A 19,119-nucleotide genomic window follows, 5' to 3' on the forward strand; every position below is an offset into this window, starting at 1 on the left:
GAAAAATCGGCCAACCGGGTGAAAACCGGTGGTTTTCCAATTCAACGGTTTGTGAGCTAGCTTGAGAAATGACGTCGTTGTTCTTCAAAAGTTCTCTTCCTGCAACTTAAGAAAGCAAAGATGACACGTAGTTGATAGAAGAAAAGTCCAGAGAAGCATCAAAGTATTCAGATTTGCACCTTGATATTGCACGAACTCCATCTTCCCGGTATCTATGAAGGAAACGTTTGAGAGGAGATTGCTTTTTTTTTTAATTTTTTCAAAGTGGCTACTTAACTAGATGGATGATAAACGTGAAGGCTGATGGGGGGCATTTTAGTGTACTAGGGTTTCTTGGTGGGCTGATTATTTTGGGCTTTAATTTTTATTAACAATGAAGCTAAACTTGAGAATAAGTTTGGGCATGTAGAAATAAATATCACGAAAAATACATAGCCAAGCCACTCAGCGTAACTCGGACATCTCGCTTGCTCGTATTAGTAGAGATTGCAATCGTTCAGCGGATTGGCTAGTTAGGAAGGGAGCTTCCTCACCAAGTTCTCCACTCGGGAGCTGGAGATCCTCATCATGAAGGATCGCTTAGTTGTTCCTTAGTCGTTTGTTATTCTGTTAATTTTCTGATGTAACAAAAAAAAGTCAAACCACCACTTTATATTAATTACTAAGACAATATTTTTAAGTAGTGCTAGTAGTTATTTTCAACAAAAAAAAAATTAGTGCTAGTAGACTTTTTGTATTTTTTTTTTTTTGATATAAACTTGAGTCATTGTTATTGATCTTATATAATTATTTAAAAAAAAACAATTAATCTCATAAAGTTATATAACACTTTAAGCTTCGAAATCAAGATACAAACAAGTTATTTTGATTCCCGCCCAATGGCTCGCCAGCTCCCGCCCAATGAGCTTTCTCCTCCTACTCCACCTCGCTGATCCACCTCCACCTCGCCGATCCACCTCCCCTCGCCGATCCAACTCCCCTCCTCCTCCACCTCCCGCCGATCCGGTGGATCTGGTTCCTTCTCCACTCCCGCCGATCCGGTGGCTCCTGTGGCTCCTGCACTTACCGCCGATCCGGTGACTCCTGCACCTCCCGCCGATCCGGTGGCTCCTCCACCTCCCGCCGATCCGGTGTATTTCTTTTTTTTAAAGAGACATTTTATATTTCTTTTTTAAAATTGATTTCTTTTATTTCAATAGACAAATAATTGTATTTGCCGAATATTTTGGTTGTATAATTTGTAGTGATGACATTGTTTTTTATTCAATATTATCCTCTATATTATTTTTTTAAATCAAATAAGGTGTCTCACAGTTGAATAAACAAAACCATACAGACCGTAAATTCAAGAGAACAATAAAGTACTGCAGAGTACAAATTAATCGCTAAATTGGAAATTGGATTGCAAAATAGAAAAATTAAAAAGACTTGATCCATTCATCAATTCTTCACTAGTATTGTTGTCACTACTAAGATCCTCACCACCATCAGTTCTTCATTGTTGTCGCCACAAAATTCTTCACCACCACTATCACAAAGGTCCTCACATCACCACTTTAATTCATTTTCGTAATGACCTCAACTGCATCATTAGAAAATAGGATGAACCATGCGAAGATAAATACTAGACCGTGTATGAAATAGTGTGTGGATAACACATTGTCTCCTGCAACATGAAGCATATTTGAAATTTTCACGGTGAAGGAAAATTCACCAGTGATCACGGAGGCCTTTACCAGATGAAGAAATCATGTCCTCAATCTCAGCTCAATACGCTGAACAACATTAGCACTGGTTAGGGTGAATAGGTAAAAGACAAGCCTAGGGAAAGCTTTGGTAAGAGCTTCATTTTCTGATTTTGATCCACGTTTTGCGACTTGTAGCGACGGCGAGAGATAATTCACATTGATGTTATAAAAGTAGGCCACCACAAAGAAATACACGTTGGCCAAAAGATTGTATCCTGGTCTGGAAAATAGCCTTGAAAAGGCAGCGGACTTGGTCCATATGAAGGCGCACCACAGCAAAAAGAGGACCAACACCAGTGTAACAACGACAATTAGTAGATAGGCTTGTAGCAGTAGCTTCTTATCACACATCGATTGGAACAAAGGTCCTATGAGTGTGATCATCATGAGGTTCCCAGCTGCTGCAACAAAAAATGTCTTATGTGGGAAGACTACCATCATGATCGAGGATGGCGAGTGTACGTATGTTATACTCTATATTATATATTTCCTTTATAGCGGTAAAACCAGTTGGACCACGATTTAATTACGCTTGAACTAGTGAACCTTGAACCAGTGCCCTCACCGGTTTGTTCATCGGTCTGGTTTTAATAACCTTGTATAAAACTATACCTAGTGAAGATGAGTGGAAAATGGTAAAAGAAAATTGTCTAAAGTTAAAACTATTTATAATGTATTGAAGTTATTTTTTGGTAGTTCGTATCCTACTACAAATGTTATTTTCCCCAAGTTATCCTAATACAAAGACTACACATGACCTCTTGCTTACTCACTAGGACCATTCTCTGTTTCAGCTCTCTTGTTCAACAGCCTCTAAACTCTTCAGACCATCTTCATGCTCTTGGACCTCTAATTTGGCTTTGGCCATCTTCTGACAACCATTTGCCAAAGCGTTGTGAATTTCACTCAGCTTCTGCAAATCTTCTATCGCTGGCTCCGTACCTACAACGACCTCTACATTCTTCAGTTCTTTTTTAAGTTTCTCTACCTCGACATTTACTTTGTCCAACCTCAGATAGACCTACCCCAGAACAGTACGAATAATGGACTTTTTTTTGGCTAAAGGTGTTTGTTCTGAACTTTTTGTGGCAACAACTTGAATTTTTTCCTTCGATTACAATCTGTGATACTGTGTCCAGAGTTGATGCATTCATATGTTGTCCACTTTGACCCATGATAATTGTTCTGCAAATGATAAGATGATTGACCATATTTTAAATGATATTTATTTTGTGTTTGGATTTTTCACAAGCGTCGTTGTGCTCATATCTTGAATCTAGTTATGAAAGTGTATGTAAATTATGGTGTCATTGAAAAAGTTTGAGATAGTGTTATATATAGGGTATTAACTCCTAAAAGAGAGGAGAAATTTCAAGACGCGTGTGAGTAATTTATGATGATTTTTCTGCTATCTTCAATCTTGAAGACTACAAAGGTTCATGAGAAAAATCCTACAAGCAGATTGAAGCTGCCATAGCTATGTTTCAGGACCTAGAGGGTCCCATCACTTGCAAAGGTGCATAGAATAATAAAATAAGGGTTTAAAGCAAAAAAAAATTTGAGAAAAAGAGGAGTTATAACGCTTCTTATGTGCTTCACCAATAAAACGCAAGACATGTTCTTGCTCATGTGATTGTTGCCCATGAACACCCATTTTCTGTGGTTGACCATCACTTCTTCAAGCAAGAGATTGGAGTTTTCTCAGGTTCTTAAGTTCCAAGCAATGGGACCCTGGCAGGAGATTGGAGTTTTCTCAGGTTCTGGAACCTCTGACCCATGGGCAAACAGGTAATCCATCAAATTGGCTTAGTTCTTCCAATGAATTAGAAGCTGAATTCCAAAACTTGAGACTCCAAAGGCTTGAGATCAATACTCTGAAGTGGCGACATGCACATCTATTTTCTTCTGTGTGGGAAATTGAATTCTGTGATAAATATATGTGGATAATTCATAAGACTTTCTTATGCAATTTTGGGGAAAACCACAAAGATTTGAATGTTGTTTATCAAGATACCATGTCATCTCAGGAAGGAAGTGGCAACTTAACTTCTGCGCAGCTATTGAGAGCACTAACAATCACCAGCATGGATTGTGAAAAGAGAAACAGGGGTGCTGCAGCCAAGGACAAATTATTGGGAACAGTAGTTTATATTGACATCCTATTGAGCATATAAAGTTGGGGTAGACTTGTGTTCTTGGTTCAAAGTGTAACGCCCCGATTTCTCGAGTGTCACACAGTAAACCAAACATCACCATTTTCGTAAAGAATTTTCGCCGTTCAATTATTAATCTTGTTTTAATGACAAAAAGTTCAATTATTGCGAAACTTAAACCTTACGAATAAATTTGCGGAATAAATAAGACATGCATTTCTGAATAAAATACTCGTAATTAAAAGAAACTGTAATTCCAAAGTACATAAATGAAACCTTAGGCTAAAGCCCTACATCAAGTACATCAAAAGAAAACCCCGAAAATAAAAATGATAAATAGTAGTTCGACACGAATTCTCAGCCCCACAAAAAGGAACACTCTAATCCTGATCCCGCTCCGGAACGTCAGCTCCCGCTCCACGCGCTCTCTTCTTAGACTGCTCCAGCTTTATCACGCTCTTCCGAGGTCCCACTCTAAAGCACTTTGGACGCCCAGGTACACGCTGCGCACAGACTCCCGACTTGGTCTCTGGTGGTGAAGACTCCACTGCCTCCTCCTCCTCGACCAACCGTGACTCCACTGTAGTGTCCTCCGAAGGATCTTCTTCCTCCTCGCCCACTGTAGTCTGATGAAACCTAGCGGGAGGATGTGGCAGCACAACAGTCCCATCCCTAAGGATCTGCCTCTCCACAACCGTCCCAGATCTGTTCCTCCCTAAGAGCTCCGCATCGCCGACGTAGACTCTCCGGACTCCGGAACTGTCGGTCCCCCAGAGCCGGTCTTCTGCTGGCCTACTCAGAACGATCTCCCATCTCACGATAGTCTCCATTATCGTGGTGGTCACCATCTACCCCCCCCCCCCCCCCAAATAAGCACATAAACAAATAACAGGGTCAGATCACATGTTCTCATAGAAACATTCACATGTTCATGTATTCTCATAAATAACAAGGTATAATAAGCATAATCTTTACGTTATATCATAGTCAGTCACCTAAGTTCAGTTAGGCTAACGTCATCACCATTCACACAACCACCTCAACACCAATGGACATAATCACGATCATCCGCAGATGAACAATTCTCGGAGGGGACACACCGTACAATCCTCGATCATGTGGGGGACACACCGTACGCCCACAAGATCACAAGGTGACCGCAGTCAACCAAATCACGTGGGGACACACCGTACAACCCACAAAACACCCTCGCGTGCAAGTAACCGTTTGTCTCTAACGGTACCATCGTTCTCATGGTCCATAGTCATCACTAGACCTATGTTCCAATTACATCACATTTTACTTGCAAGCGATTAAGTCTCAATTCTCTTTGTTAGGGCTCTAATAGTCAACCTAGAGTCTTAACATTTTCACAAGACTTATGCAACTTAATCACAATAATAACCACAGCACCAAAAGGAATTACAGCTAAATGAGCGACCTTTTGGCAGTAACCAAGTTAAGCATATATAAGCTATACTAAGCACTTAGTCATGTTCTCATGTATAGCAATACTTCAGTTATGGAAACTTCATAAACCAAGCCAACACATAAACTTGTGCTTGATATGGAAGTAAGAAAACTTGCCGAGAACCACAGAAATGGCTTGGTCGAACCCTGAAGGGCTCAAGGGTTTTCAAAAACACTTTCTTCCCTCCATATCAAGTTCACAAGCCAATGTCCAGCCAATCAACAATAAGCAATTTCTCACAAAACTCCATAACTGATCATGTTACAAATTGCATGTTAAAATCATGTGAAAATCTAGGCAAATTTGGCATAAAATCATGGTTTCCATACACAAGACCTAGGGTCATTTGCCAAACATTAACCTACTGATCATGGCATCACCCTAGCTTCACAAATATAGTAAAATTTCCTGTAGCAATCAGCAACCAACAATACATCAAAAAGTTAAAGAAAAATCCATCAAAACCGCATTTTTGTACACATGAAATCATAGCTTTTCACATAGAAATCCCTAAACTCTACCCATGTCCTAGAGATCAGCCCTTACCTTGATTCCTTGATCTGAAAAGAAGGGAAGAATGAAGCTTGGATAATCTGTTCCTTGCTGTCCAAGTCTCTCTTCTACTCGAACCCTAGCATTTAGGCAGCAGGAACAGTGTGCATTAAAACTGGTCTCCAGAATTCATTTCTCAGCCGCAGTTGACATACTATACATGCCTGGAAAGATATTTTGAAAATCTACAACTTTATAGTTTATCACTTTTTCATCTGAGACCCAGAATTAGGTGATATTAGGCTCTGAAGCTCGCTGTCCAGTACAGAAAACTGGCAATGATACTTTTACCTTCAAATTAATTTCTAACCATTTGAGTCCAAGGTTTCTAGGCCATGTTCCAGCAAACATACAGCACATATTCCTCCTCTAAATTCCAGTAGCAACATCTCATCATAATCATTAAGAATTTAATCAATCTTAGGCATATGAATCATCATGAATCAGATCTAAGCAAAAATCATAGCAAGGGTGACATCTATAATAGTGATTTGCAAAGAGGCATAGCATCCATCATCTCATCATCTTAAACAGCAGGCATCACGAGCATATGGCAGATAATCAAGCCCTAAACCTCTCATGCATTCTCACACATCATTCATCATCATAAAGATTCAACCCTTAATCATGCTTTCATGAAATTTTCATCAAGAAACCTAGACTCTACCCTTACCTTGGCTGATTGGAATGAGAGAGATGATGAAATACAATGACTAACACACCATAGCTTCAACCTTCTCCCATCTCCAAAACTTGAAAGAAAAATAGAAAAAGATAAGCCTTCTCCTATCTCCAAATATACAAATTTATTTGTGTTACACAACACAAAGTCTTCACAATATGAGGTACCATTCTGATAGAAAAGAAAACAAAGAAAGGAACGAGAACCAATATCAAGCTAACAATTCATTAGTAAATTAACAATAGTAGTAAACTAAAATAAAAACAAATCCCAAACAGTAATATTAAATTTTTAAAAATAATAAACACTTGAATACTCCTAAGAAAGAAAAAGAGTAAATAAAAAAACTGATACGATAAGGAAGAAGATGAAAAGCAGGCTGGATTAAAGAGTAAGAAGAATTAGTGTTGTTGTGAGAGGGAGAAAGCAAAGGGAAGAAGAGCAATTAAACCACAACTCCTTAAAACTCTTTCTGTGATCCAATTAAATCACTATTCAGAACATAACAAAGTGATCCAACTGACAACAAAAATATATAACATTTACAAGAGTTATTTATAGGAGTAGAAGAAATCTGGCAAATAGTGCAGCTGTTTACTGCAATAGCTAGAGAAAGAATACTGGAACATCAAGTAGAGCATAACATAATTTAGCATAAAACATGGTCATAGGCTCAACACCTTGAAGTACAACAATTTCAAGAGAGAATAAGCATGAAATTATAGTAAAAAAACTAACTGCCCATATTACAGACACATGCCTAACCTTATGTGGCTTAACTTTAACTTCTTTCTTTACTTGTATACCACATTAATAACAATACAAATAAGTTTTATCCAAGTTTTGGGTGTAATCTCAGAAAATAGACAATGAATGATAGATCTATCATATGTCAATGAAACAAAATTACAACTTCCATCCAGCCCTTTGGTCTGAGCAATAGGCATCAAGTTTAGATAGACCTTAATTTAAATATTACCTCAACAATTATCAACTATGACTATATCTACCATATCTTAAAAGCACAACACCCCAAGTCTTGTGAAGCTGCAATGGTCCTCCAAATAAAAAAAATTAGGGAAAATTACACTAACCACCCTTTAAGTTTACCCATATGATTCACACACCCTCTGTTTTTAAAAAAAAAACACTAACCTCCCTTAACTAGACACCGTTAACTTGCGTAGTTGCGTTATATTAGAAATATAAAGAAACTCAATCATTTACGTATTTTCTCTTTGTCTTTGGTTCTTGAATCTCAATTTAAAGGAAACTGAATCGTTTCTTCTTTTTGGATGAAAAATAACCATGACTTTTTGGATACACACAGGTAACACCCGATGGGTACTTAACCCAGAGATCCAGATCATTGGGTAGAAGCTCACTCCTTTATTCCAACATATCGAAGTGTTTGAACATCCTCAAGGTGCTTTGCATTATTCATCAGTGCCATTCAATAACAAAAATCAGAATCAGAAGTGTTATCAAATCGCGACCGCGGTGAGCTAAATATCCGTTATTTCGGCCGCTATTTGGCGGCGAATAGCGGAAATAGCGGGCAATAGCGGCGTCGTGATTAGCCAAAAATCCGCTACGCCGCTATAGCCTCTATTTGATAACATTTCAAATGTAATATATAGATGGGGTCAATTGGTATAACTTGTGATATTTCTAGTAGAAGCAAAGAATTAACTCTGGTGACATAGTGTTTTTTAATTGATTAATCTAGTTAGTCTAATTGAAAGTGAAGAGTAAATTTTCCCCTGTTGAAACATTTGAAGTCACACATACAGAATTACGACATACTAGTCAATGGTTGCAGGAATTTTTTCCAAACATAGAAAAGTAACCATAACTTGTTGGGTCAGACAAATCAACAAACACCTTGTGCTCAATTTACAAAATATGCACTGTACCAGATATAAGCTCTCAATGATCTTGCTGCTTCGTTTACATGGCTTGTTGGATGGAAGAGGGAAGTATTGAGGGAAGCACTGTTACTGTGTGATGGTGAAGGTAAAGAAGATGAACAATACTCTAGTTAATGAAGCATTGTTGCTGTTTCTTTTTGTCACAAGTAATGGTTTTTTTTTTGTCAATATAAGTAACGCTGTTAACTCCTTTAAGTCACTGTTTGATATAAGGGGTATTTGTGTAGTGTGATTAGGGATGTTAACTCTGTTACGCGGACTCATCCCACAAGCCTGCAAAAGAAGGGCGGGACGGGTCAAAAAAAAAAGAGCCCGTAAACCATGCGCCCCGCAAACATGGCGGGCCAACCCGCGGTTTAGGAATGTGGTTTGGGTGACTCTTCATTCACTAATCCATTATTTCTTTAACAACTCTATCTCTCATCTAAACACTTAGAGGTTATTTGGTATGATAGAGATAAATGGGAGAGAGATGAAAAATAATGAGGTGGAAGAGAGAGAAAAAATTAATTTTTTATATTAAATGTTAACTTTTTCCAATTAATTATTATTTTTTCAGCCAAAATGATGATGTGGAAGGTTAAAACCGTCAGAAACAATGACATAATGGTATATATCACGTGATTTTTTCACTCCTCTCTTTACTGTTCAATTTCTTCTCAAATTAGGGAGACCCAATTAAGCTGGTGGATCCCACGTTTTTATCTCTCTCTGCCCTCACTCCTTTCAAACCAAACAAGAGTGATTTCACTATCTCTCCCCTAACTCTTTCTTCCCTAACTCTCTCTTCTCTAACTCTCTCCTAACAAACAAAACATTACACTATGTTTGGTTGTGGTGAGATGGAAGAGAGAAAGATGGAAGAGAGGGAGATAGGGGAGAGATGGACCAACAACCTTTGTTTGGTAAGAAAATACTGTAGACAAGAGAGAGATTGAGGGTGGGTTTCTTCACCTTCTTCTGGTCTTCGCAAAACGCGAAGAGATTGAACAAAGTTGCTTTTTTATTTTTTCTTCCCTATTCTTTGCAGTTAGTGGCGGTTTTAAACCGCCACTATTTGCTTCTGACCCCACTTAATTTCACTTTTCATTTAAAAAAAGTTTTTTTAATCAAAAAGTTACTTTTCTCTCTCTTTCACCTCATTTATTATTTTCTCTCTCTCTTCTATCTCTACCATATCAAACAACCTCTAAATCTACTTTATTTCTCACCTATTTCTCTATACCCAACTTCTCTCTTCTCTACTCTCTCTTCTCTATCTCTCTCTTCTCTACCAAACATAGCATAACTGTTGGGGAGATTTTCTTACCATGCTAGTTGTTATTTTATTTGATACATAAATCAATACTTTAATTATAAAAAATTTAAGATACTAAGAATAAAACAACAATCATAATAAGGATGTAGATATTTTAAAAAATATAAATTCACACACTCAATTTTAGTAGTATTTTGTACTCATACCAAATTAACCAGTATAAAGATTCTGACAAACAAAGTAATCAATTGGTTAAAATCTTCAACATAGGGTATAACTACAATGCATACATTGCATACATGTGTGTTGCACAAAGAGTATTGCTCTTTTGTTTTATACATGCACTGGTACTTTTACGCGTGCGATGCACAGGGAATATTCATTTTTATTTTTTGTTTGTACTTTTTAAAATCTACGCGTTCTTTTAAAATATATTTTATGGATTAAAAGAACTAAATTTATATTAGATATATAAAATCATAAATTTGTATGTTTTTTTATTTAATGTTTGTTTTTGTGTTTTAGTTGCTATTTTGTTTTTATCTTTTGTACTTGTTTTCCTAAATGCCGATTGATAGTTTTTCAATATCTATATTAAATATTTATTCCAGAGAGTCAAAGTAACATGTATGTGCTAAAAATAATCATTGAATGTTATTTTCCAATTAAAATAATTATATTGAGAATCAAACTGAAAGTGTATCATTGCACATTTCCTTAAAAAATCTTCTTCATATGACATTGAAAAACACTTCTTTATACCATAACTAGTTGAATAACCCGTGCAACGCACGGGTGACTTTTATTATATTATATTTAATGTATAATATTAAAAAAAATAACTTTTTATAATTTTTAATTGCACAAATATATAAATATTTGTTTGAAATATATATTTTTCTGTGTTAAATTACTATCGTAATTTTGACTCGGGTGTTGTGAATTTCAAAGGTCTACATATAAGTGTAACTCTTAAGAATCAAACACTCGACATGGGGTTCAAACAATCACTTGTTAGAAATATATATTTAAAGTAAGTTTTTATGAATTTTATATATTAATATTTCAAAAAAATAAGGTGTTAATGTTAATTGAGAAAAATCTTTTGGATGATTATTTTACGTAAGATATTTACATTTAAATTCATGATAATAAGGGCTTGTTTGGTACGTTTTATTAAGCATGATAGTATAAACTTACACAATACATTATGAGTATATCCATTGCTTGGTGCTATTATTGCTCTAAATTTTAAAGTCAGGTTGGGTAGACATCCATTAATGCATTTCAAATTTTTAATTAAATAAGAAAAATTATTAGTTGGGAAAAACTTAAACCCTAACAACTGATGTATTTCGAATTTCTTAATTGAAACAGACATATTATTAATTGGGCAACACAAAGGGCTTGAAAGAGGAACACTGAAGAAGCCTTGATTGGCAGGCATGAAAAAGGAATGTTGAAGAAGCCTTGATTGGAGAAGATGCCACATGGATAAGTGGATGGGAGAATGCAGCGTGAGTGAACAGTGGCATGTGGTGTTCTTACCTCTTTATGAATAAGCTTTCGCCTTTCGGTATGGACAACACTTAATCTACGTTCACAAATAAAAAAAACAACAACCAATTAGGCTCTCATTTAGTATATGCTCGCATTCAGTATAGTACAACATTAGAGAAACTCAAACAATATAATAAATATGAATTTATTCTTATAGCTTAAAGCTATTTGATTGAAAGGGGTGGATGCTCTACTCTGTCTTTATCCCTTATACAATTAAAGACACTGGTTTAATGTTTACTCATATTCACCATTTCTTGTCTTTGATTGAAAGTGGTGGAATGCTCTACTCTGTCTTTATCCTCACTAAACCGTTTAAATACCTATGACTTCATGCACTTTTGGTAATTGATTTCCAAATCAAGATCTCAATATTTCACATATTGCTATGAAAAATTAATCTTTAACAACTATAAAATTTCAAGCTCTATACGTTATTTTTAAAATTCTGAATCACAAAGTGCTTTATCGCTAGACAAAAAGAAAGAGTGATCAATAAACCAAAAACACAAATGTCACACTTTAGGTTCAGATAAATGCAGGACAATGCAAAATAAAAGAAACAAAATCTTTTATCAACTATAGAACACATAGTATGAAGTGAAAAATATTTAAAAAAGGAGAAGTCACAGGCACAAACCATACACCTTTCTCGCAATCATCCAATGACTTGCAACATGGACATCACAACTCACAAGCTTTGCAATGTTTGAAACATATTACTTCCATGCCACCGCCAGCGATGCATAATCTTCCTTTTATAGTCCTAAAATTTTTCTTGCGTGTGCATGGTCATGCATGTTTTGACAAACCTTCATGGAAGATTTCAATCTCATATATAAAAGAAATGAGCCCAAATGAACAACATAAGGAATATCATCATCAATAACTGAAGAGTCTCAATATATTACATATCAAATTGAGTTGCGAACATACATTGACATGTTTCAAAATCCAAGGTCAAACACTAAAAAAGACTCTCGTAGTCCAAAGATGCACTTTCAAATGCATTGCAAACTATAATATGCAAAAGTGAGGAAACATGCCCTGAAATTTTTAGAAACACTATAAAAAAAGACTCTTATGGTCCAAATGTGCACTCTTAAATGCATTACGAACTATGACATGCAAAAGTATAGTGAGTATGGTAGTCGTGAAACAATCAAGTTTCTAAACATAGAATACACGCAATTGTCTTACATGTATAATAATAGCAATGATAAAATGCTTATACAGAACACCTGAAGAAAGAGCGAAAAGAGTGAATATATTTGCATAGCCAGTAAAATGATTATCCAACTTAGACTAAGACTATTACGCAGCGCCAGAAGCTAAACATCATAATACATTAGCAACTGGCGCTATTTTCATAACATCAATGGCATGGATTATTCATATGCTATCAGTATTAATGGGAATGGGTTTTCTTCAAGAAAATATCAAGAAAAAATTGACGTAAATTAGGAACAAAACAAACAAACCATGAGCAAGCACAATATATTGTTTGATGTTTTGAATGTCTGTTTCGGTGGGCAGAGGCCTCGAAGAAGTAGAACCTGCAAAAAATTACCTTCACATTAGAGCTAGTTTGGAACGAAGGAGAGGAAATAGATTGCGAGAGTGCACCAGAATTTGAGAAGCATTTGTCTTCATTAGAATCCATATTAAAAAACAGAGGAAGTAAGATCATAGAGTTAAGAAGGAAAGTGATCAAATAAACCAAATACCTACTATATCACCTTTAATAGATTCGGGAAGAAAAATGGCCAAAAAATGAATATAAACACCTTAAACGACGAAGTGAACTTGAATTCTAAAAGAATCTAAGATCATGAAATCTATGAACCAACCAAAAAATATGAAAAATAACAACCAATTTTGAAACATAAGATTAGAAAGAAAACATAAACACTTCAAGAGTACTGCCACAACCAAAAAAGTAAAGGAATAAGATGTAAGAACTGCCGGTGCACCTGCACAATTATCAAATACCAACAGGTAAGAATGTTTCTCAAAGAAAGATCTTACAGGAAGAGCACACCTCAATACTCATGCATGTTCGTGAAAATCTGCATGGAAAACAAACATTCATTGAGAAATAATCAAATTAAATGAGCCCACACCAGTGAATCATTATCAAACAACACAATATTTTTTTCCTACTGATGAAAGACAAAAACTTGGAATAAATCATGTGAAAAGGGGCAACACAATAGGTGAAACAGATAAATAAGAGAGAAGAGCTTACTTGAGATAGTCGTAAAGAGCACATAAGAATCTAGAGACCTGATCACGGCCTCACGGGCAAAACCAAGGAGAGCCTGGCGACATCGAGAGGAGATGCGAGGTACATTAATTTTCCATATAAGACATATTTTTTCTTATTAATTATTGGTATCTTAAATAGGAAATATTTATTTGATTTGATATTTTTTGGAAAAAAATCAAAATATATTTTATGCATTTAATATAGTTATAATTAAAATAAAAGTGATTTAAAATTTAAATTTTTTTATATTTCAAATTTGTTATTAAATAAGTGATTTTTCTTATTTTATGGAGTAAAGAAAAACAAAATTTGTATATATATTTTTTTGGGATCATATGGGGTTAAAAGATTTTATCTTAAATTACTATAATTAAAGAGATGAGAAGTTTATTTTGATACAAAATCATGTTCATCTATTATCTATATCTACAAAAACTTTTTTAGATAAAATATTCACAAACAGTGCACTTTTTTTATATATGATGGATTTATGTTCAATATTTGGTTTTAAGATACAAAAATTAAATGTAGATTTAATAGTATTTTTAAAAGTATGTATTTCAAAGTTAATAAAAATAAAATTTGTATATTTTTTTTGGGATGATATGGGGGTGACACGTGGCAAAACCTTCTAGAAAAAAACCTTCCTTTAGTATATTACTAGTTGAATTGCTCGTGCAATGCACGGGTGATTTTTGTTATATCTAAAATTTATTTAATACTATATTTTTTAACTTTTTACCATTTTTAATTGCATAAATGTATAAATATTTGTTAGATTTTTGTGTGTGTTAAAATGCTCTCACAATTTTGACTCAAGTGTAGTGGAGATCAAAAGTTTATTTAAAAGTGTGAATCTTAATGATTGAACTTTCGACCTATACGTTCAAACAACCACCTTATTAGAAAAATATATTTAAAATTATTTTTTATGTAATATTTCCTATAAAGACTAAGATGCTAATGTTAATTAAAAAAAATCTTTTGGATGAAAATTGTACATAAGATATTAACATTTAAAATCATGATAATAAGGGTTAGTTTATAACAATAACTAATAGAATAACAAAACTTACAAAGTTAAGGATACAATATGAAACACTATATAAAGTTATAAAGCCTTCTAAATAATGTTATCATATATTCCTCATTTTATAAAGTCTTCTTTGACGTATTCTAAGAAATCAATAATGATCTACTTGCTACTGGATTCATTAAGAATAACATAGTAGCATGCTGCATTTTACAGTAAAGCCTAAATATGAAGGATGAAAATGATAAGATCCTCTGCCTAGCCCAGCCGATTGATTTTGATGATTTCACTGAAACATATAGGAAGTTGGTTAAAGTCTAAACTGTGGAACATCAAATTTCCCCCTGTCGTACGTCTAATTCCATGCCTTCACTATCTGAGAAATTTTGAACCCTGTAATTAGGAAAATTTATTTCTTAGTTCCCTGAAAAATAAAAAGCAATAGATAAAAATAGACATAAAGATGTTAACTTTAACCTTATAATTACTCACATTTCATAAAGTGCAACATAAATAAGAGAAAAAGAGGCAAATTATATATATTGGTAGAGAAACAAACAGTAGGTCTTCAATTGTTAGGCAATCTTGAATCAGAGGAAGAAATCATTACCATATGATATGACATCAAAGCATCAAAGATAGAAAAACATTTTTTCTCACTGTGAAAAGAATATACCTTTCTATGAAAATCTCTTTCAAAGAGCTTCAACAATAAAAACATAGCAGAATGTGTACACTTTTAAACAGACAAATCACAAAACCTAAGAAATCACCCCTACATGATGTGATTAAGGCAAGTTGAGCTGGGTTCTTCCCCTCTTTATACCTAGATCAATTTCATCTTCATTTAGCCTAACAGGTCCCAACATCAATACTTTTAATTGCTACCAAATCTCAATCCTTAAACATGAAAAAGGGTTTTGTTGCAGTGACTTAATTCGAGACCAATATTTGGACCATGCCCTTAACTTAATCCTTGTGATTTGTGAAAAGGTAAAGCTCTTTCTTTCCCTTCTACAAACAACCTTCAACCAAAAACATTATTTTAGCAACTCTACTCCATAATTTATTCAAGGAATCAGAGCGCCTCTGACTAATTAGGATCAACTTCATATTGAACTACCACGACATATTCCTTAAGCTGAATCTAAGCAAATGCATTATTAACCAAGTAAACTACATTTCGACTATCTAGCTCAATTGCTTATGTATATAGACAATCTGCTTAGGCATTTTTTGGACCTGAAAAGGGGGGGGGGGGGAAGTGCAATAGTGTACTTGATCATTTTGCTTTGTATTGTTTATAGAGCGATATAGATTATACCCATATAAGACTGAATAGACTTTATAAATGGCATCAACAAAAAATAAATAAATGAATTTGACCATTCTTTCAAAATTAACCAAAACAAAAAAAGAGTACGAACTTTTGTGATTATCAATTAACTCCTAAAAAAGCTACATATGGTACATATCTTGAATTATTTTAAATTTAACATGACAAAGATGACACCTGATTAATGTGCATTGACTTGTTAAATCAAACATAATCAAAATTGCCACATAATGTGTTAAAGAAGTAGCAAAGTAAGGATAAAACGTTTCTGATATTTCCACAACAATGGTGTGCAAAAGTGCTACTAATCATATTGAGTGAGTCAGCTTTGTTGAAAAATAGCTAGGAAGAGAAAAAAAAAGAATATAAGAGTTTAGGAAATTCACTTACTTAATTCTCCCGAAATTGATGGCCACAGTGGGTGCATGTGTAGAAAGTAGTTTTCCCTTCATCTGTTGATCTCATCTGAAATTAGAAAGATTCAACTACATATGTTAAAGTACTCATGGAGCTACAAATAAAATTGGCAAATCGATAACATAAAGTCCTCATTGTACCTCTGGTCACTTTTAATATGAAGCCTCTGAATCGATACATGTTTATTCACCCATAAGGATGCCTAAACAATAAAAACAATTCAGGCGAACCAAACAACAAACAAAGAAACACACATATATATTAATCCAAATTAAAAGAAAACACCAATTTATATATCACTCGTGAACGAAATAACATAACAATGAAGAAAGAAAATACCAGCATTGTAGTGGCAGCCTCCTCAAACACATGGTAGCCCTGCCCAACGAAGTAAGTCCCAACCTGAACCAACTCATAAAATACAAATTACAAAGAAATCAGATAGATTTGAGTATTTTACAAAAGCAAGAGAGAATGAAAATGTTCAGAACAGGGGCAACACCAATTTCAATGAAATTAATGTCAAAAGGTGAGGACTTAGATCTCTGATGGCAACAGTTAGATAAGAAGGGAACCTAAAGGCAAGGGCACTTAGTTAAACTTGGCGGTGAAAGGTTCTTTATGATGCGGCTAATGTTGGCCATAGGGAGGTACCTCGGATGTTGGAGCGAGGGTTGTGGTTGGTGCTCTCATGGCTACCGCCGCCTGGAACTAACTGAGAAAGGAAGAAATGAAAAACAATGGTGAAATTGAAGAAACAACAAAACCCTACTCCTTAAAGAACTTACCTTGTAAGAGGGAAACTTTGTCGCAGTCATCTCGATGTCTAAGTTATGATTGAAGTTCTCCCATGGTGGTGGGGGAAGCCTTGAGGTCGTGGTGGTCGCTTCTATTGATTCACCTGAGTTGGTCGGGATATCGCCCATAACGTGAAATTTAGGCCAAAGGGAAGGTTATAAAAGCCAACATGCACAGTGATCAAAAGGAAAAGGAGAAGGTGAAGATGGGAAGCCAAAAAGTGAGAGAACAAAAGTTCAATGTAAGGAAAGCGAGAAGGTCAAGTTGTGGGAAGTCGAAAGGTGAGAGAATTCCAGTAACTAATCAAACGCACGGTCAAGATTCAAATAAACGTACGGTGAAGATTAAATCTCTAACTAATTTTACTCATATTTACTGAATTACCCATGAAAAAAATTTGATTCATGTACAATTGGTTTTAAAATGACCGGTTTGCCCTCAAAGCTATAGAAACTCTTCCTTTATATAAGAGTGCTCTTCCAAAATGAGGACATTGAAACTTGTAAATGTATGAGTGGCAATTCTTGGCCTTAAAAAATTAAAAAGAATATCTTTTTAATAGAAAGTAGAAGAGAGGTTTAGTAAATAATTAGAAGAGAATCAATTGAGATAACAGTATGAGGAGAGAATAAAATAAATTATAGTATTGGGGAACTTCTTAAGCCAGGGGATATTCGTAAGGTGTCACTTTTGAAATCATGCACTCATATGAGGAATAAAATAAAGAAGATAACAACCTAATGTGAACAAAAAAATGAATTGAGGAATAAAGAATGTATCTTACTGGAGTGGAAGAGGAGAAATGAGAATAAAGAAAACAACAACCTAATGTGAAAAACAAATTGTAGAAAAATTAAAAGTATGTACTCTGAAGTCAAAACGCAGAAAGAAAGGAAAAAAAAAGGAAAGGTTCTTACCACAGTTGAAGAGAACGATCTTGCTCTTTGTGGATTTCTTCCCCCTCGCTTCGTTTTCCAAAAAACAAATGGTAGAAAAAATTAGAAGAAGGGTTCTTACCACAGTTGGAGAGAACGATCTTGCCCTTCACCGTTTGCAGATCTTTAAGCTGCAGATCTTTCCTATTATGAAAACGTTTAGCTTGCCCGAAGATGGCAGCAAGTTGAATTTGTATTGTTCTATATCTATCAAAAAAGTGCAAGAAGGTAAAATTGCAGAAAGTAGATAAAAGCTCCGTTTAGAAAAGCTTATTTGATTTTATTTAGAAGAGGTTATGTAAACAAATATCAACCTCCAACTCTGAATTAAAGAAATTAAAATATTAAGGAGTTGTACTCTTATGCATAAAGAAATTAAAAATTGAGGAGGTTATCTTTGTCTTTTGTGATCTCGTTTTGGAAAAGGCAGAACCTCAAAGAGTTCTGAAACTTTGATCCTATGACATCCAAAATCATGTGAATATAAAGGACAATCAAATTAGTCCGAGGAAAATGAACTCAATTAACTCATGAAAAAAAATCAAATAATCTGAGACAACATGTGGTTAATTAATTTCCATTAACAAAGAGCTTGAACTTTTCAGGATTTATGGTTCTGAAATCTTCAAGCGGGTTTTGTGTGAAAGCTCTATCTCCCATGATTTTATGGCATTTTGCACAGTCTCCTCTAATGAACCTTTTGGCCATTCCTTCAAAATAAATAAATAAAAATAGAAACTCACGAATCATGAGCAACCATAGATCAAATATAGAGAAGATATAAAATAAATAAAAGTGGATTGATGTGGGACTATGGTATATACTGCACCTTGGTAGCAGCAAGTTGAATTTAGTATTGTTCTATGTCTATCAAAAAAGTGCAAGGACGGTAAAATTGCAGAAAGTAGGTAAAAGCTATGTTTAGAAGAATTTATGTAAATAGCTAATAGCCACATTAGCCAAAAGCAAAGGATTT

At 34.8% G+C, this 19,119-nt stretch overlaps 1 long non-coding RNA gene across 2 annotated transcripts; it reads right to left on the bottom strand.

Moving 5' to 3' along the window:
• Window positions 1-4,104: 4,104 nt before the first annotated feature.
• On the bottom strand, window positions 4,105-8,750 carry LOC130738405 (uncharacterized). Of its 2 annotated transcripts, XR_009019382.1 has the most exons (4): window positions 8,523-8,745; window positions 6,598-6,777; window positions 5,919-6,003; window positions 4,112-4,749 (listed from the first exon to the last, which is right to left on the bottom strand). It is a non-coding gene; the product is annotated as an uncharacterized LOC130738405 (long non-coding RNA). The 2 variants fall into 2 exon arrangements; XR_009019381.1 differs by having other exon boundaries at window positions 4,105-4,749; window positions 5,919-6,777; window positions 8,523-8,750.
• Between the last annotated feature and the right edge of the window lie 10,369 nt (window positions 8,751-19,119).

Source organism: Lotus japonicus, chromosome 2 (genome assembly GCF_012489685.1).
Source record: "Lotus japonicus ecotype B-129 chromosome 2, LjGifu_v1.2".
Taxonomy (NCBI): Eukaryota; Viridiplantae; Streptophyta; class Magnoliopsida; order Fabales; family Fabaceae; genus Lotus; species Lotus japonicus.